The sequence below is a fragment of the Cyprinodon variegatus genome, unplaced genomic scaffold (genome assembly GCF_000732505.1).
Source record: "Cyprinodon variegatus isolate N-32 unplaced genomic scaffold, C_variegatus-1.0 Scaffold258, whole genome shotgun sequence".
Lineage (NCBI taxonomy): Eukaryota > Metazoa > Chordata > Actinopteri > Cyprinodontiformes > Cyprinodontidae > Cyprinodon > Cyprinodon variegatus.
Genome location: NW_015150711.1, coordinates 36,809 through 54,750, shown reverse-complemented (window position 1 = coordinate 54,750; position 17,942 = coordinate 36,809). Strand labels below are relative to the sequence as shown.

At 35.7% G+C, this 17,942-nt stretch overlaps 1 protein-coding gene across 2 annotated transcripts in view; it reads right to left on the bottom strand.

The window, feature by feature from the left end:
• Window positions 1-17,942, bottom strand: part of ulk4 (unc-51 like kinase 4) — a 118,793-nt gene that overhangs the window by 69,885 nt on the left and 30,966 nt on the right. The window lies entirely within an intron of this gene.

Below are 17,942 nucleotides of genomic sequence, written 5' to 3'. Positions count from 1 at the left end.
ATAGATAGATAGATAGATAGATAGATAGATAGATAGATAGATAGATAGATAGATAGATAGATAGATAGATAGATAGATAGATCTATATCTGTAAAAAAAAAAAAAAAAAGGTGTAAGAGATTATAAGAGCTATATGACCCAACAAACTTTTTCTTGCATAGTCCTGGCAATAAGTTAAATCTACTTTCACCCCTGCTTACAACCTTACTATACCACAATGGTGCACAACTTCAAACATTTAAAAAATGTCTGGCAATGCATAGACAGCATCTGACTGAATGCAGTGCACAATAATTTGGTATAGTCTTCTAACTTGAAGAAATTCTATATCACTACAAGCCATTTAGCATTTTACAATTTGTTAAAACTAATTATATCTTACCATATATACATTTATACTGATTACAATTTATTAATCGTAATATAGGGAAATATAATCAGTGAATAAAAACTCTTTTTTAATCAATAAAAACACTCAACAGTCATGCCAAACTCTAAAGAGCTTTGAAAACAGTTTTCCTGAGCAACAGAGGGAGAAAAAAACAGGAAACAGTGGAGACCTTCCCAGAACTGGCCAGATTCTTAAATTAAGATGTTCAAAACTCATCCTGAAAGTCATAATAAGATGAGATCGATCTCTTAGGGATGCTTATTTGCCTCAGTTAATATCAGTGCTCATGATTCAACAATGTCAGAAACATCAGGAAGTCTACCTCTGAGTGCTTTACCAACAGACTGGATCAGACAGGGAAGCTCCGGTTTGACCTTAAACAGTCAGTGGATACTAGACAGCCCTCCAGTTTGGCTGAATTAAAACAATTATTTTACAGTAGGGTGAATCAAATTATTCTTAGGTTTATTAAAATCTAAAAACAAAATTACTTTTAGATTTACTCTTGTTATCTTTGATATTAACATGTTCTATGATGATAAGGGGCATTTGAGTAAAAGTCAATTTAAAGAGCACTTTAGACTTATTAATGTCCCGTTTACAAAGAAATGCTGCATTAAGTTCTGATAAGGATATCAGTCTATTAAACAAATGAAGTCAAAGAATACAAAGAATGATTTTAAACAGCAACATCAACAGAACACTAAAAAGCGCAGATATTAAAAAGTAAAACTATGTAAGTTTAACAAATAAGTCAAATGTGACATCCTCCAACAATTGCAAATCTTAAGAAAAAAGCAGACATTTACAGAGTAATTTGTAATCATACAATGACAAATTAGCCTGTGCCATCATCATCATTACACTGAAAGTAGTATTCTGCTACATGTGTACAGTATGGACCCACACAGCTTCGTCTAAAGGGAGAGCAGCTACTGCTTTTCAGACAGTGAGGACAGGCTAATGAAATTTCTCCAGCTGAGGAAATTAGTTTTCCCCTCAAGACTCATTGTGGAGGAAGACAGGAAGTACAACAGATGTGATTGCCTCTGTCAGGCTGTTATTTAGTTTCACTGTGTTACATCACTTTGACGCCGCTCTCTCCAAGGTATGAGACGCATTAAAACTTCTTCCAAAATAAATCTCTCTATATTTTGAGGAAAATGGTTAACATTAGCAGCAGCGACATCATTTCCCACATGTTCATTCATCCTGGTCACATTCAGTAAAGTAAAGTAGGTGATATTGACCACTCAGATAAAACCCCCTTTCACATTTCACCCTCTATTGCAATTTTTACATATTTGTAGAGAAAGAAAATCCTCTGTCAAAAAAAAAAAATTAAACAATTTCATTTTTTGAAGGTGTAGAGAAATTGGAGTTTGTCCATTTTTTGTCATCTTAATTTCATGGTAAGCACTATCCAGTGTGGCCAAATTTAACACAAAAGTAACATCTCTTCTAAGGATGTTCGATCAATCTCAGTTTAAGTCAGTGAAAAATAATAGAAGTCTACTAAAATGTGTTTGAATATGCTTGAGTACCAACATTATAATGCTTATATGGATTAAGCTGAAAGACATACAGAGAAGCTTGCTGTTGAACCACGTAGCCATATAAGACATATTTACAAGGAGTCAGTTTTGTTTTCAGCTACTGAATGCACCATTGCAATGTACAAACAGATCACAGCAAGAGCCGTGACAAAAAAAACTTTGTTTGGTGCTTCTAAATACTATAAAAATGTCTTATTTTAGCTTTTTATTTGTTGATTTTGTTTGATTTTTACAAAATGAAAACTAAGAAAGGTAAAATTAAGAATTAAATTCAAATACAAATCACTTTATTAACAGGAAACACTAACTAACCTAAAGCAAATAAATGGGTTAAAAGAAAAAATAAGATATGAAACAAAATAAAATACTTAGAATTATAATAAAATACAATTTATTAGTAAGAATACACAAGAAACACAAAAAACAAAACATCTGCTTTAAAACAATATAATTATTCAAAGCATTATGACATTCAGGTTAATATTCAAAATATTTCTACAGATGAAGTTTGCTACATTCCAAAATGCACCAATTAAAATTATCCCACTGCCCCAATAAAGCGCTTATATACAGAAAGGTGGTCCTCTAGGAATGGAAACCTAAAGAGGTACCTGTGACACACAGCAACAGCCAGGCTGTGATCGATTGTCACATCCAGGTTACGCATTAAACAGACACATCATATTCAGCCGGGCGAGGACACTAATGATAACTGACAACCTAAATCACCAACCTATTAATTCAATATACAAAATCACAGCATGTTTCCAACACCAGGGGACTACGTGGTGCGACAGCATAATGAATCCTCTGGCACCCCTTCGGGAACCAGCAGAATGGTCTGTTCCAGCTCTCCCCAGGCTGTGCGGAGCGGCTCACTAATGAGCCCACGGGGGAGCCCCCACTGTCTGTGTGTTTAATAGACTGTAGCCTTGCCAGACACTACACAGGGAAGGGGTGGAAGTGGCAGCGGGGATGGGGATGGTTTGGGGGGGGTGTTGCACCAGGACAGAGAGAAGGAGCAAGAGAGATATTCTTACAAGTGGTGAGAAACGAGCGGCTCAAGTGAGAAATTTCATCATTATAATTCAGAGAGAAAAAAACATGAAGCAGGGAAAAAGGAGAAGGTGATGAAGTTAGTCTGGATAAGATGACCATGAAAATCTGTTTAATTTGACAGGCACATCTATTACACTTGGTGTCAGGGTTAAGAATAATATCCCTAAATTAAACAGATCAGCTTTGTTAAATTATGCAAAAGTTTGGGTGAAACTTTTTAAAAACAATTGTTTCTTATATTTTTGATTTTAAAAATTTGTATATTTGTTTAATTTTCTTATAAAACCTGTAATGAAAGCAACAACGTATTACACTATCAAATAAAAAAAATTAACATGAAATACTGAGACTAAAAATGAGTTTATTAATACTAATACATGAGGAGGCGGAGCTCAGCAAGTTATAAAATACCGGAAAAAAGGCACACAAGTGTTATAGACGGTAAGTATATAACACAGTGGGGCTTTAAAATTGTTCTCATAAAATCAGAAATAAAGTTAAATAATTTTACATTAATATTGGCAAGAGAAATTTCTTAGTGAGGCTGTTTATATTTCAATACACAGCACTTGTTAAAGTTAATAAAACTCACGCCTTTCTATGCTGTTTTCACATTAGGTTATGTTGCAACCAGGGAAGACATTTTTATTGCCAGTTCTTATTTGTGAAATGCTTCAAGGTTAATCCCATTTTGGACAGCATCAATAAATCTAAATTTTAATCTTGCCCCAAATTCTTAAGTGGTTTAGAAGTGAGCATTGATCGTGCCACCCAAACACAGCAACATTCTGCAAGCTCCAAGGTGAAAACCACGCTGGAAGCTGAACTTCTACGTTTCTTAAAGATTTGCTTTATCTCAGATCTGTTGTTTAAATTAATTCATGATCCCACCCAACCAGTGTCCCTGAAGTTTCGGAAGAAAACAATATCCAAAGCATTATGCTGCCACCTCCATGTTTCACTGTGGAAGATGATGTATATAGTTCTAGCAGTGCAATTTCTCCGCTACGCAGATTGCTGCACATAAGCTGTAAAGTTAAGTTAAAGTTAAAGTAAACAGTGGTGTAATCAAGGACAATGATGATCTAGAAACAGGACTTCTGCCTGTCAACAATAGTTTCTTCTTGTCATTCTTCCATCAGTTTAATATGACAGCCATGTCATGGTAGATTTGCTGTTGTTCCAAACTCAATACATTTTTTTTTTTTTTTTTTTTTACAGATAATTGTAACTTTGTTTTAAAACCAAATTCTGGTTTTAAACTCATCCCAACGAATTGATCTGAAGTGATCCTTGGTCTTTAGGCCAGTTTGTTCTCTAATATTCTTAGAATCATGCAGGATTCCCAGAAAGCTGCATTTATGCTGGGATTCAAACTCAATGCAATACAAGTGTTTTGGTGTTCTTTTTTTTTAACCAGTAGATATCTGAAGAAGAGTGATCAATATAAAATTTTTATGAAAGTAAATAAACAGTAAAAAAAACAATTGCCACACTTTTCAGTTCTTTTTTTTTATAGGAAACAATTATATATATATTTTCCCCTTTCAATTCAGTTACATCTCTGGAAAAATGTGAAAGAATTCAAAGAGTATGGATACTTTTGCAAGGCACTGCCGAAGGTGTATCTTGGAGGAGATACATAAAAAAAAAAAAAAGATGCAAAAAAAGCTCTTGGCAGAAAGAGGGCAAAAAGGGGAGGAATGTTGAAGCACATGGATTTCAATTATCAAAAATGTCCCAGTTTTGAAATTCATTTTCAGGAGGAGCAAAAGAGGAAAGACAAAAGATGTAGAGAAAAGACAAACATATGTGTCATTGGAAAGAGAAGGTTGCAATAATAACAGATAAACTAGAGACAAAATCAAGTACTTTTATTTTGCCTTTCTTTTTAAATCAAGGGAGGGTAAATCATTTCCTATAAATGAATAACCTGTAACGGAATAAAACTGTAAAAGGAAACAACAAGAGAAGAGTTACTATTTAAAGACTCCTCTGGATTAATCATGTTCAATGTTCAAACTACCTGCATTTTAAACACCTGATTTCCTAGTAGGAAACATAAATTACATTAAGCGTTTGAATCTAAATTTCTTTTAGGTTGAGCGAGTTCAAAATGGGATTTTCCCCTCTTTTCCTCAGGCTTAAACAAGATCACTATGCTCTTCATCATGTTTTAACAGGACAGCCCTATCAGATTTAAATGGCTTTAACTAGAACTGCTCTTAATCTACAGCTCAAAACTGACACATGAAATTTACACTCACTGATCCCCTGGCTAAAAGTTGCTTTCAAATGGAAAAGCTAAAAGGCAGGAAGAAATAAAGCAGGCAAGCACTACTTCAAATGGTCTTCAGTGGACACTTTAATACAGAAACACGTTTGTACCGGCTCTCTGAGTCTCAAAGACATGCGGATGGTAAAACTACTCCAGTCTGAGTGTCTCTGTCTGTGCTTGCACGGTTCAAATGTCTGATGTGGTTTCTCTCTGTAATTACAGGACTTTAGAAGCTTGTGCACCTGGTCTTCAATGAACACTTTTGACAGCCTGAACATTAAACTTACTTATCATTCACTAACAAGCACATCTAACTCCACTGATAGCTACCTTTTAAAGCCCACATTTATTAAGAGGCTAACAGAAATGGAGACATGAAGTAATTCTGTAGGAGGAAATGCAAAAAGCTACAACATTTATTTACAGTCAAAACCAGATGTTTACCTGTGCTGGTTAAAAGACACAGAACCTTTATTTTTTCTGCTGCCTGATCTTAAGCCATACAAAATGTAGCCTGTTTGAGATCAGCTAGTGTTGCAAAGATTATCTGCATTGGCTAAATAACACAATTAGAGACTTTTTAGGTCTTATTCTGTTTAAGTTAAGACTTTGATTCAGGGGGAAAGTGTTTATTTGAATTGCTTTGGTTGTAAGACAGTAGTTAACCATTGTTATTGTAAGAGGAACTTACAAAAACTGGTTAAACAATAAACAAAATCAGATTTTGCATTTGACTCTCAATGAAACCTCTACTTTCTGTTCCTCCTAGATGTTATTTAATTGGTTAATTAAAGCAGCAAACGATTTCACTGTTCCTGACACATTTTGACCTAATTTGGATCAAACTAAATATCTACAGATTATCTTTCTTTTTTTATAAAACGTTTAACACTTATGTCATGTGTCCAAAATCCATCCTTTTAGTTCAAATTGGGCTACGGGTATTATGAATGAATGTGCCCAGAAGCACAAAATAAATCTTTTATGACAACAACAAAAGGAAAGAACTTAGTGTAAGTGCAAGGTAGTTGGCCAAAGTTTTTTACACAACTTAAAAACTAAGAAAAAAACTAAACTAATAAAACAGAATATGCTAAATTTAACAAACCTAATTAAAATAATACAAAATTAGAATGAAACAAGAAAAACAGACAACAAAAATCTATAAAAGAACAAAAGCAAGCATCTCAATTTGAGCTTTAAAACATATTTGCAGAACAAAGTCTCACTGTCATCCACATAAAAGTAAAAGACTACAGCATGGTTGTGCAGAATTGGCCACATGGTAAATAGGTAAAAGTAGATGAAAAGGGGGGAAAGAATAGATCATTGATGTTTTCTGAATGACAGATGTGCTAAACTTTTTGCAACACAAACAGAAAAAGTTCTTCCTCTTAACTGAGACCTACACCAATCTAGAGAAACGCCTGCATGTCAACCAGGTCTGTAGGTGGGAAAAAAAGGAGAACTGCTGGTTAACTGTATCAAAGGCAGCTGTCAGATCCAACAGAATCTGAACAACACAGTGAGCCGATTCTGTAGATACAAAAACATTATTAAAAAGTCTCATAGAGCCCGGTTGGTACTGTCAAGCTTCAGAACCAGACTGTAACAGCTCAAACACCTTGTCCTTATGCAATAAGGAACTCAAATGAACATAGAAAACCTTTTCCAGAATCTTAAGGATGTGAGGAAGTTCAGAAATTGGGCTAAAACTACAGAATACAAAGGATTCAAAGACAGTCGGTTTAATTAGTGGTTTTACCCTCACAGGCTTTATTATCCAGTAAGAAATTCTAATTTGTCTATCGGTGAGTTTTAGTAACATACAGCCCCAAAATGGACAAAAACTTCCAAAGAAATATTAAGTGAAACTGAATCTCACTTAGTGAAAATGAACTAACTGGTTCAAACCAGTCAAAAACAGCAAGGGTGTTCACCATCTTATCAACAAAAGAGTTAAAGAAGTTCTCAAACACATCAGTCGAGCTCCTTGGACGGACTGATTGTGGGGGGTTAGTTACAGAACTAACAGCTCTAAAAAAGTGAAATATGGAGTGTGAATGTTTGAGGTAAAACTATGGAAGAGGTGATCAGTTCTAGCAGCTTTCATAATTCTTTGAAACAAATGCAAAGTGTTCCTCAGTATGTGAAAGGATGCCTTTGCTCTTCTCTCCTGCACTCAAGGCTGGACACCTTTTTTTCTCTCCATAGAACCACAGTGTCTAATCTAGTTTTACAGTTTGAGTTAAAACTAAAAGATAAAACTTCAACATATTAATATAGGTCCAAACTGTTGAGCCGCTCAATGAATTAAAAGCTACAGAGAACCGAGCAGCAGAGATTTAACTATATGAAATGTTAGAAAGAAACTATTTAAGGTAAAGACAGAATATACTAACATATTAGCCACTATAGAAACCGGAATCTGCCCAAAATACAAAGCTTAACTTGAATGTATCAGAACATCTTCGAGGTATTTTAAAAAAGCAGGTAAGGCAGCATAAACCCTCCAGCAATCTCCCAGGACATCTTTGGACATTGGGTGGGCTAACAAAGTTTAAAAAAATAATGATTCCATTTCAGCAGTGAATACATTGGTGCACTGAGCCCTCACTATAAGGCCTGTACACTGAATATTGTAAAAGTATACGCTTAGTTTTTAGTTTTTAGTTCAGGTTGAATAAAACCAGAAAAGTAAAAACTTGCAGTTTCTGATATCTGGTTCAGAATAACTTGATAAATATGTGAAATTAGAAATTAGGGCGCGCTCCATATCACAGAATAGCTTCCATTCAAAATGTGTGTGTGAGCTTTTGATAAATCATGAGCATGAGGTGGCTATCTCATGTTAGACACAAGGGTAGGACCCATGACTGTGTTTTAGGAGTCACCCTCTCTCCTCTCTTTTGTGGAAGATAGTGATAAATGATTAATGGGCTCACCGCAGCTGGGTGTGTATGCATGTGAGTGTCCGTGTGTGTGTGTGTGTGTGTGTGTGTAAGGGGGATTTCTTACAGAGTGCCCTCTGGCTTCTATCACTGCAATACTGTTCACACACCTTTTCTGTTGCAAGTGCATGCACACATACACACACAGATTATTCATCATAGGCAGCTGAAGCATCATCTTGTTCAGGCTCATAAATAATTTCCTGCAGCTCAAGTCTGGCCTGGAAACCTGCCTTTCACTCCATGCCATCAACTCCCCCTCTAAGTACAACTCTCTCTCTTTCACACTCTGTCTGCCTGCCATATCCTCCCCCCCTCTCCAACTACACTGATCTGGCTTCCTTTCTTCCTTTCTGTCACTCCTCAGTATCCCCTCTCCACTGGCAAAACCAACCATGCTCCCTGCGGCTCTAGGCCCCCGCTACTTCCTTCCCCAGTCAAACCCGTCCTCTAGTACAACAATCTGTATCCATCTCTGCTGTGCTTTGCTTGGAAATCAGCAAAAAGTCTCAACAGCAGCAGAAGGAGCTGGGGTTATCCACGGGGTCAAAAAATGCAGCGAAAACACACCGCCTGGAGCATATTTGACAGGTTCTTGGCACGATGTCTCAATGCTGTCATGCAATTAACAGAGTGTGGCACAGAATTAGCATTTAGAGCATTGGTAAAAGATTTTCTTCTCTGGCAAAAATTGCATAAGAAATGCATCAGAAAATATTACAGACGAGTTAAATAATGGGTAGGAAAATTAAGAAAAAAACTTTCTAAGGCTAAAACAGAATTTATAGGAATTTCCACAAGTGACATGTGGAAAGCTGTTCTAAACTGGAATGGAGTACAGCAAGCTGTAGCAAGGTTTACCAGCTATTCCCTATACAGCAAACAGTTTTCAACTTTTGAATTTGAATTATAAAAAATATCTAAATACAGTATTTTGAATCACCACAAACATTCTATCTACACTGCAAAAAATTTAAATTTTAATAAGTAATTTTTTCTTAAAATAATATTAATAATTGAGGAGGTGAGACACTTTGTCAATGGAACAATACAATTTACATTTAAAATAAGAAAAAATAATTGCAATGTCTTATTTCAAGTGCATTTTATCTAATTATCTTATTTTAAGAGTAAATATACTTTTTTCATTGGCAAATCCTCTTACTTACCTACTGAAATTAAGGGTAAATACACTTAATTTAAGTAATGTTTACTTATTTCTAGATTCTTTTTGCAGTGTAATATACCTTACTAAAACATAAAAATTATGGCAGCACCACTGAAACAGTGCTTTTTCCTCTCTTGCTTATTAGCAATGTTATCCAATTAAAAGAGAAAATTTAATCTAATGGTCATGATTTTACGTTCAGTTTCCTAATGTTGATCCAGATTTGTTAGTAAATAGCAGTGAACAACTTGCTTATGTATTCAGATTAATTTAGAAGATAGAAGATGACCAGACTGATAGAAAATGTGTTTCATTAGCAGTATAAATAAAAATATCAGCATTAATGTCTTAAAAAGATGAATAGGAATTTATGAATGAAGGTAAAAAAAAAAAATGTTTTCCATAAACAAACGACCCTCTGATTAATAAAATCACAGTTTTAAAGTTGATGAATTTTAAAAGTCCAACTTTTAACTTAAGGATGTGATAAAATGATACAGCAACAGCAGCTTAAACAGGTAGAGTTAGCGAAAGATCTTAAGGTACTTCATAGGAGTCAGTGCTGCAGTAAAGAATTCAGCCCAAATAGGAAGGTAACTTAGCAGATAAAATATGGATGCTTACCTATTTCCTACAGAGTAGATTTTAATAAATACCCCAAAAGAAAAATATGGACTAGCTGTAATTATAAACAACTAAAGACACTCACTGTTGGCTGTTGTTCAGCAGTCAATAAATGTATTGAGTAAGGAATGATTTCTTAATTTCAATGTTGCAGATTTTTCCAGAAAATGTCTCATTTCTATGATATTTCAATGACAGCGCAGTTTTATTTAACATTATTGTGTGACTCATCCATGAAAGGTGTACAATTCCTAATATACCCACAATAATCAGATGTAAGCAGAATTAGATTAAATATTTGTTTTGTTTTTTTCCTTCTCTGTCATCAGACACCTCTGATCAATAAACTGAACTGAATTAAAATTTCATTCTATTCATTAATTTTCCATGCAGCTTGGTCCATTTGAGTTTTTAATCAATCTTTATATTGTAAGCGTATTTATTATTTGCAAGACAAATCTATACTTCGTTACAAAAAGCAAGGATATATTGACTCGCATCTTGGAGATGTTTTCTGAATAACTTTAATGCATCATCATAATATGTTGTGGCAAGATTTTATAGTTAAAAAAAAGACAAAAACAGATAAAAACCTGCAGGCCTCTTCTGTCAGAATAACATGCAGTCCTGTCTGAGATTTTTTTAGACAACTTGGCAGCAGTCCTCTTTATACCAGTTAGATCACAGATTATTTGATACATCTGGTATCAGTCATCACTTAATTTCCTGCTACATATAGACAGCACAAATGAACAGCTCCTGAGGACAACAGGCTTGAACCAGAGTACAAGCAGGACCAGCAACCAATCAATCTCAGTCATCTCCACTAACCCTAAAAGCTCTCTGCATGAGTGTGAACCCAAGGTTAAAGCTAAAGCATCTGAAATACAATGGGGGGAAAACTGCAAAAACCCAGCATGTAAACCTTCACTGCTGACCAGTTCAATATAAAAACACACACATTGTGTATTTATCAGTGTGTTTTAGTGCTTTTATCTACTCCGTGTGCCTCAGCTCTCCTGTCAATCACCATTTAGAAAGTCTGAGAATTGAAAACAGAAACACCCAGCATTCTGGGTTGGGTTAGAGGTACCCAGAATAACTGCCTGGAAAGAGAGTAAATGAGAAGAATGAAAAGGCAGAATATGAGCTACAACATTTAGTCCTAAATGTGTCGACAACGTGTTGTCTCTCAAAACTCCAGTCTCTCTACTGTTTCACATGAGACAGCTGTTCATTACGTATTTTGGTGTTTTATCAGCATTCAGAAAAGACAGACAATGTTCTGTGGCTTTGCTGCTCAAAAATACTTCACTGCAACCCACACTGCACTGCCAATTTAAAAAGGAACAGAACCAGTCAAATGTTATAAAAACTATTATATCAAAATGGCCACATGTGTCACCATAACAACACTTTAAATCTATGACCACTATAATGTTTTTCCTTTTGGGTCATCCAAAACTAACGTGATCTTTACAATATTACACCAGTATTTAAATATGGTGATTATCTTCTGTTTTTGTTGAAGAGGAACACATTAATTCACCACCAAACAAAAAAAAGAACAACTAAATACTGAATAGTGATCAAACCTGGTTTGTAAACCTAGAGCTTCACCTTAACTTGTAACTGAACAGAAATTGAAACAATTATGAAATGTGTTTTTGTATCACTAACAATAACACTGCAAACTGCCTGTGGGCAGTCTTTTTGAGTTTTGTAATATAAATCAAATATATATATAATAATTCATTTAGAGATACAGAGGTAGATTGTGGGTAAATTATGAAAAGAGAGTGAGGAGGTTTGAGCCTGATGATGAGGGACCCCTGTGGCCCTATGTGGCCATCAGCGTATCTTACTGTTCAATAATGATAAATAAGTCAACTGTCTCCCTCCTCAAACGCTCTCCTTGCTGCTAGCAAACACCACTCTGTTTATCGAGCCTCAAACATACAACCCTTGAGGTAATAGGATAAATAATAGCTGAAAGCTTAATACGATAATCTTAATGCAATATATGCTCTCTGACTGCTTCTGTAGGCAAACTTTGAAAGCACTTGCTTCATTAGATCCACTTTTACTAGTGCTTTGCATTAACCAAATCAAAGATTAAACAAGTTAATGTCCCTCAGAGTTTGGTCCAGATTGTCATGATAGCGTCACAAAGTCCCAGATCTGTTGGCTACACTTCCACAATAAATCTCTACCCATCCCCCAGATGCTGTCAGGTCAAGATCTTGTGATGCGGAAGATGCTCAGAGTCCATCCAGGAAACTAAAGTTCATGTTCAACAGACTGATTTGACTTTGCCTTAAGCTTGGGGACGTGGTACTTTGTCCTGAAGACACATTGAGGTTTAAACAGAACAAACATGATCAGCACCATTTCTTAGGGAGGTGGAATTTAAACAATAGTCTTAAAAATATGCCCACACCATCATTCAGCACTAAGGCAATCCAGTCCAACCAGTGCCTTTCATCCATGCCAAGAGTAGCACTACTTTAACATATTTTTACTCAGGTAAAAGGCAGTCGCGGCTGGTGGAGTTTTCTCCAAGGGGGGCTATAAATTCAAAATAGATGTATGCCAAAAACATCAAACATGTAGAGAGTTATCGAAACCAGTATATTGCCAACAACAAAAAACATTAAAAAAAAACTTTATAAAAACAAAACATAATTTCATGTACAAGTTTTACTTTTCATACATAAATCTTGCCCTTCTGAGGCGTTGTGAAGGCAAATCTGGGTTTTGCATGATCCAATATTGTTTCACAAGCCAAAAAATAATAATGTAACAGTTTAATAACGAGAAGCTATTGGTCAGCTTTATATTTTTTTTTAAATCTGTGTTTATTTAAGAGCAACTATGCAAATTAACAAAAATCTAGAAAAAGTACATTATATTATTTAATTTTATTTTCCATGTGAACCCCAGATTGCTCATGCTTATTTAACTTTCTAAAAAGTGCTTTAAATCAATCCTACCTGTCTTTATCAATGCTGGCTTAGATCCTGGCGTTGGAAAAAGGAGGCAGGCACTCATTCAGCAGAATGAAGCTTTAGCCTCGCTGCATGCAGTTAGCCAAACCTTGTAGCTAAACCAGGTCCTAGAAAGGTCCAAACGATTTCACCTCCAGCTTCTCTTGGTAAGTTTGCTTCCCTTCCGCTACTCGGCCTCTCAAGCACTCGCAAAACAACTGTGACGACAGTTCCTGTCACCTCAGGGCATAGCTTTGGTGCGCCCAGAGCTCTCCTATACCTTTGTATTGCAGAGGAGCTACTGTGCAAGTACAACTTTTAACGAGAGTCCGTAAGCAAACATTTTTGCACCCTAGGGCGGAAATACACCTACAATCCGACTAAAAATTAAATACGGCTTTACTCATCATTAAAGATTAAATATTTATCTTCCACATCTAAAGTATATATATTTTTTTTAGATATTTCGAAATATTTACATTTACATTCTTAATTAAGGTAATTGGGCTGATGGGGTGGCGCCCTAGCGCCCTCTCTTGGCCAGATGCCACTGGTCATGTGCTAGGTCATGTCAGTAAAACCGACATGACCTAGCACTCAAGTACTGAATAATTAATCATAAAATCTGACTAATATTTATGTAATCTGACTTATATGTAATTAGACAGAAATTTAAAGTTTTGTAAATTGTAAGGTATTTTAAAGAGTGTAATACAAAAATATAAAAAAATAACATAATTATAAAAATGCATGAGGAAACACATTTTTTTTCAACATAAAACCAGTATTAACAGCTGATAATTTATGTAAAATACAATTCCAAAAGTATTAATTTATCTTCATCTAAGCCAAATTTGACTCTCGCAAGAGCAAATTACCCTACTCTGTAAAACATTTAAATGTATTGTTACATTTTAAGGTTTGCAAGAAGATGAATAGTTGAACTAAAGAAAAACTTCAATCACCCACTCCAGTTCATCCTAAAGGTGTTTTATAAGGCTTAGGCCAGGACTCTGTGCAAACCATGCTTTTCATGTTTATCTACACCAAACTTTATCCACCTTCAGCCATGAGAGTGAACGGTAAACCTGAATCTATTGATCTGGTGGTGTGAAGCAATCCTTTTAGAAATATAGCACATGTTAGAAAGGAGAAAAGTATATTTAAATTCAACTGTTTACTGTATGTTTACTGGATCAAGAGATTGGTTCAACGAGGTCTGCAGAAGAAAATAACATTAAAACAACAACGCTTGTGTACAAACAGGAGCTCTTACTTTAACATAAAATGTTTGTGTATTTTCTTGTATTTGAATTGTGGGGCCCATTTTCTGGAAAATTGCACATTGTGGGGACTGACTGCTCCTTGTGGGGCCCGATGCCTGGACCCCACTGGGGGAATAGCTGAATAGTGCAATAGTCAGATTTAGACTGATTTCTGAACTGAGTTTAGGTTGGGAATAGGTATGAACTCATGGTTAAGTTTAGAGTAAGGGTCACAGTTAGGCAGTAGAAATGAATGGAACATAACGGAAAGGCCCCAAAAAGGTAAAAAGACAAGGTTGTGCATGTGTGTGTGTGGCCATGTATTATTTTAGCTACCAACGATAATTTCCTAGATATATGCTGTTTTGGGGAATAATAGGTACTAACAGTGAGTTGGGAGTTTGTTTTTTGGTCATAGATGTGAATTTTTAGGTTAGGTTTAGGGTTAGGCATGTGTTGGTTATGGTTAGGGTGAGGGTAAAGATCTGTTAGTCCATAGAATGAAATGCAATGTGAATGGAAGTCAATGGATAGTCCCCACAAGGATAGTGTGACACACCATGTGTGTGCTTAGCTCATGCATGTTGGCCAAAAGAAGAAAAGGTATAACAATGTAAAGGAAAATTTATAGTGCAGTAAAATACTTTTTGAAGTACATCTTCTTGTCATGATCTGGGAGCTGATAGTTTGGTTTTTTCCTTTGCTCCTTGCTCCCCTGTCTCATTGGTTCTGCGGCTGATTATCGCCGATCATTTCAACCTGGTTCCTCTACTATATAAGTTGTTTGCCTCCCATCAGCGCCAGGTTATTTGTGTGTTTTTGTGAGACGTTCCCTAGCAATCTGTAGTCTGTCTGTTTTCCTGATTTTGACCAGTTTCTGCCCTGAGGATCTCGAGTTTTGCCTTGCCCCTGTCTGCTCTGTTTGTCTGATCTGATCCTGGATTCTACCAGCTTCTGAACCTGGAACTGTCTTCTGACTTCGGCCTTGGATTTCCCTTCTGGACTCTGTTGCTGCTCGGCTAATGCTGGCGCCTGCTCCGCTCGCTCTCTAGGAACTACCGGGGCGTCGCCCGCCGCATCTGCGGTCAAACCTCCCTTCTGGACTCTGCTGTGTTCTCCGCCAACGGACTGAACTTTAATCAGAGATCCGCCCCGCAGCAGACGAGCAGCCCCGCCCACCTGTATGTTAAATAAACGCTTTGAACTTTCCCACTGCCTGTCTCGCCTTGAATTCTGGGTCCAATATTCTGAGATCATTACACTTCTTGAACTTACTCAAGTAAATGAGTATCTGGAAACATGCTTAGTATAGACACTTTACTTGTTTACATGCACGCTTATGTTGTTTAAGAAACAATTGGAATGTTGTAGATGAAATGATTGAAAAAAAAAGAAATGTTTTACCAATCTGTTATGGTTTTACTTTGGGCCAGCCCATGTGAACTGCAGCAGAGGTTTTGTGTTTTTAGAGAACAGGAAAGAGACATGGTGACCCCGTCTCCTGTTGTAGTTGTTGCTTCAAGCTCTGGCACATTCTGTGTATTACCTTATTTGAAGGGTATGAGCTTCTGTTCAGACAAACCGTTTCAACAAGGTATTTTCATCCACAATACTAACTACTATTGTAAATCATTACCAGGACAAATTAATATAAATTAGTGCACCTATGCAAAGATGTGTCAATTCACCAGCAGTAAGAATGGAAGTGAAAATCCGTTAAAGCTGTGATATTAATGTAAAAGGACCAAGTGAACAAATTCTCCTTTAAAGATTATGTTTCTCTTCTATATTATTTTTTCACGTGGCAAATGAGCAGCAAAGCAACACAATCTGGAAAATATCAAACTAAAACAAAAATGAAATGTGAAAATCAAAGTTATTTCAGAAAACGTGTCTGAATGATTTAAAGCAGACATCCATAAGACCTTTCAGGGTGTTACTCTGTTACCTTCTTACTGCAAACCTGTCTCAATAGAGCAACAGGTGCTTCTGTACATCTCAGTTAAAACATGCGATAACAACAAAAGAAAAATGTTGCTTATATTAGTTTTGGTAACACTGCTTTAGTTTTAAAGATCTTGACAATTTTCTTACAGGTCTTTAGGGTAACTGGACTTCCTTTAAAGGGTTAATTATTTCATGGTTCCTCTTTCAGGTTCTGATATCTCCTTATGGAAACACAACTGTTAGCTTTATTAACTGTTGATTCTGTTACTTTCTTGGAAGATGTTACAGGGCTACTGTACAGGAACCCACTTCTATTAATAACAAAAACAAAAAAATATATATATATGGATTAAAAAACACTATTTAGAAGTAATGTGATATTCACTTCGTATTTTGGAGTAAAGTTTAGAGATGATGATTTGTAATAAATGCATCCTTCTTCTCAAACCAAGCCCTCCATTTTCTTCAGACCGGTGAATCTCCATCAAAGCCTGCATGCAGTCATTGTAGCACATTGCATAAAAGCAAGCACTGAAAGCCGAGTGCTGATTGTTTGTTCCATTCTCAGAGATAACAACAGCCATTAAAGCTTTTGTGATGATGGGCACTGACTCTAAAGGATCACTGTGGGTCATTTTGGCTTCACTGTTTGGCAGGACACATCACGGTTTGTTTTGGGTTTTCTTCAAAAAGGAATTACCTTCTCAAAATAGGCATTAAATCTATTAAAGTCCACATGATGACAAGGGCACTTTAAAACCGTCGTTTTAATAGGTTTGATGTTTCAAATGCTTCATTAGTCTTTTTGTCCCAATGACACCTTTCAAAAAGTTAACCAGAAAATCTTCCTCCAAATCTGTTTGGTTCGGGCAGGAAGGATCTCCTGTAGCAGTCTGTCTTACAGCTGAACTGAAGAACCTCTGACCAAACACTGTTTAATTAAGAAAGACCACAATGATCTTATTTATAAGGAATCCTTTCTTAGAGGTTTTACAGGAGTTCCCAGAAAAGTATTCTTAATCAGCTTGTTGAGTATTTTTTAAGTTGTAAAGTTTATTAAGATCTTATAAACAGCTCTGTTCTTGTTTCAAGACTGGTGGATAACATTGACTTTGTTTCTCATATTTTCTTGAATTTCGTTAGATCTGGGCATTTTGGTTTTCCAGATTTTTTTTTACCTGCTGCCTGGTTATTATGGTTTCACAGGTTCTAAGTAAACATTTAGAAGTGATAAGCCCTGAGTGTGAATGGATGAATTGAACGAAAAAGGGGAGAAAATATGTTTTCAAATAGAACCAGGTTAGTTTTGAATGGTTCATTCCCTATAATGACAAAAATCGTTTAAAAAAAACTGTATGTTGTTTACTTCAGTCATTACTGCTGTGTTTGGTTATTTTTTTAAATGATATTAAAGTATTACAAAACAAAAAGAGAAGATATGTGTGTTTTTACAGCACTGCAACTCTGAATGGTTGGTTTAAGGTTTTATATTAACATTATCACTAACTCAAACAACTTTTTTAGTTGAAAGAATTGTATTATTTGTAGAAGTTGTTGGGAAAAAAAAAACAGAATATTTTGTTTCCGTAAAACCAAATAATGTCATGCTTTTCTACCATGTTGGGACAACTAAAGTAAACAATAAAGCAGAAGAAAATACAAAGAGATGAAATTGAAACAAGGCAGAAAGCAAACAGATATCGGCTTTTCCATCGG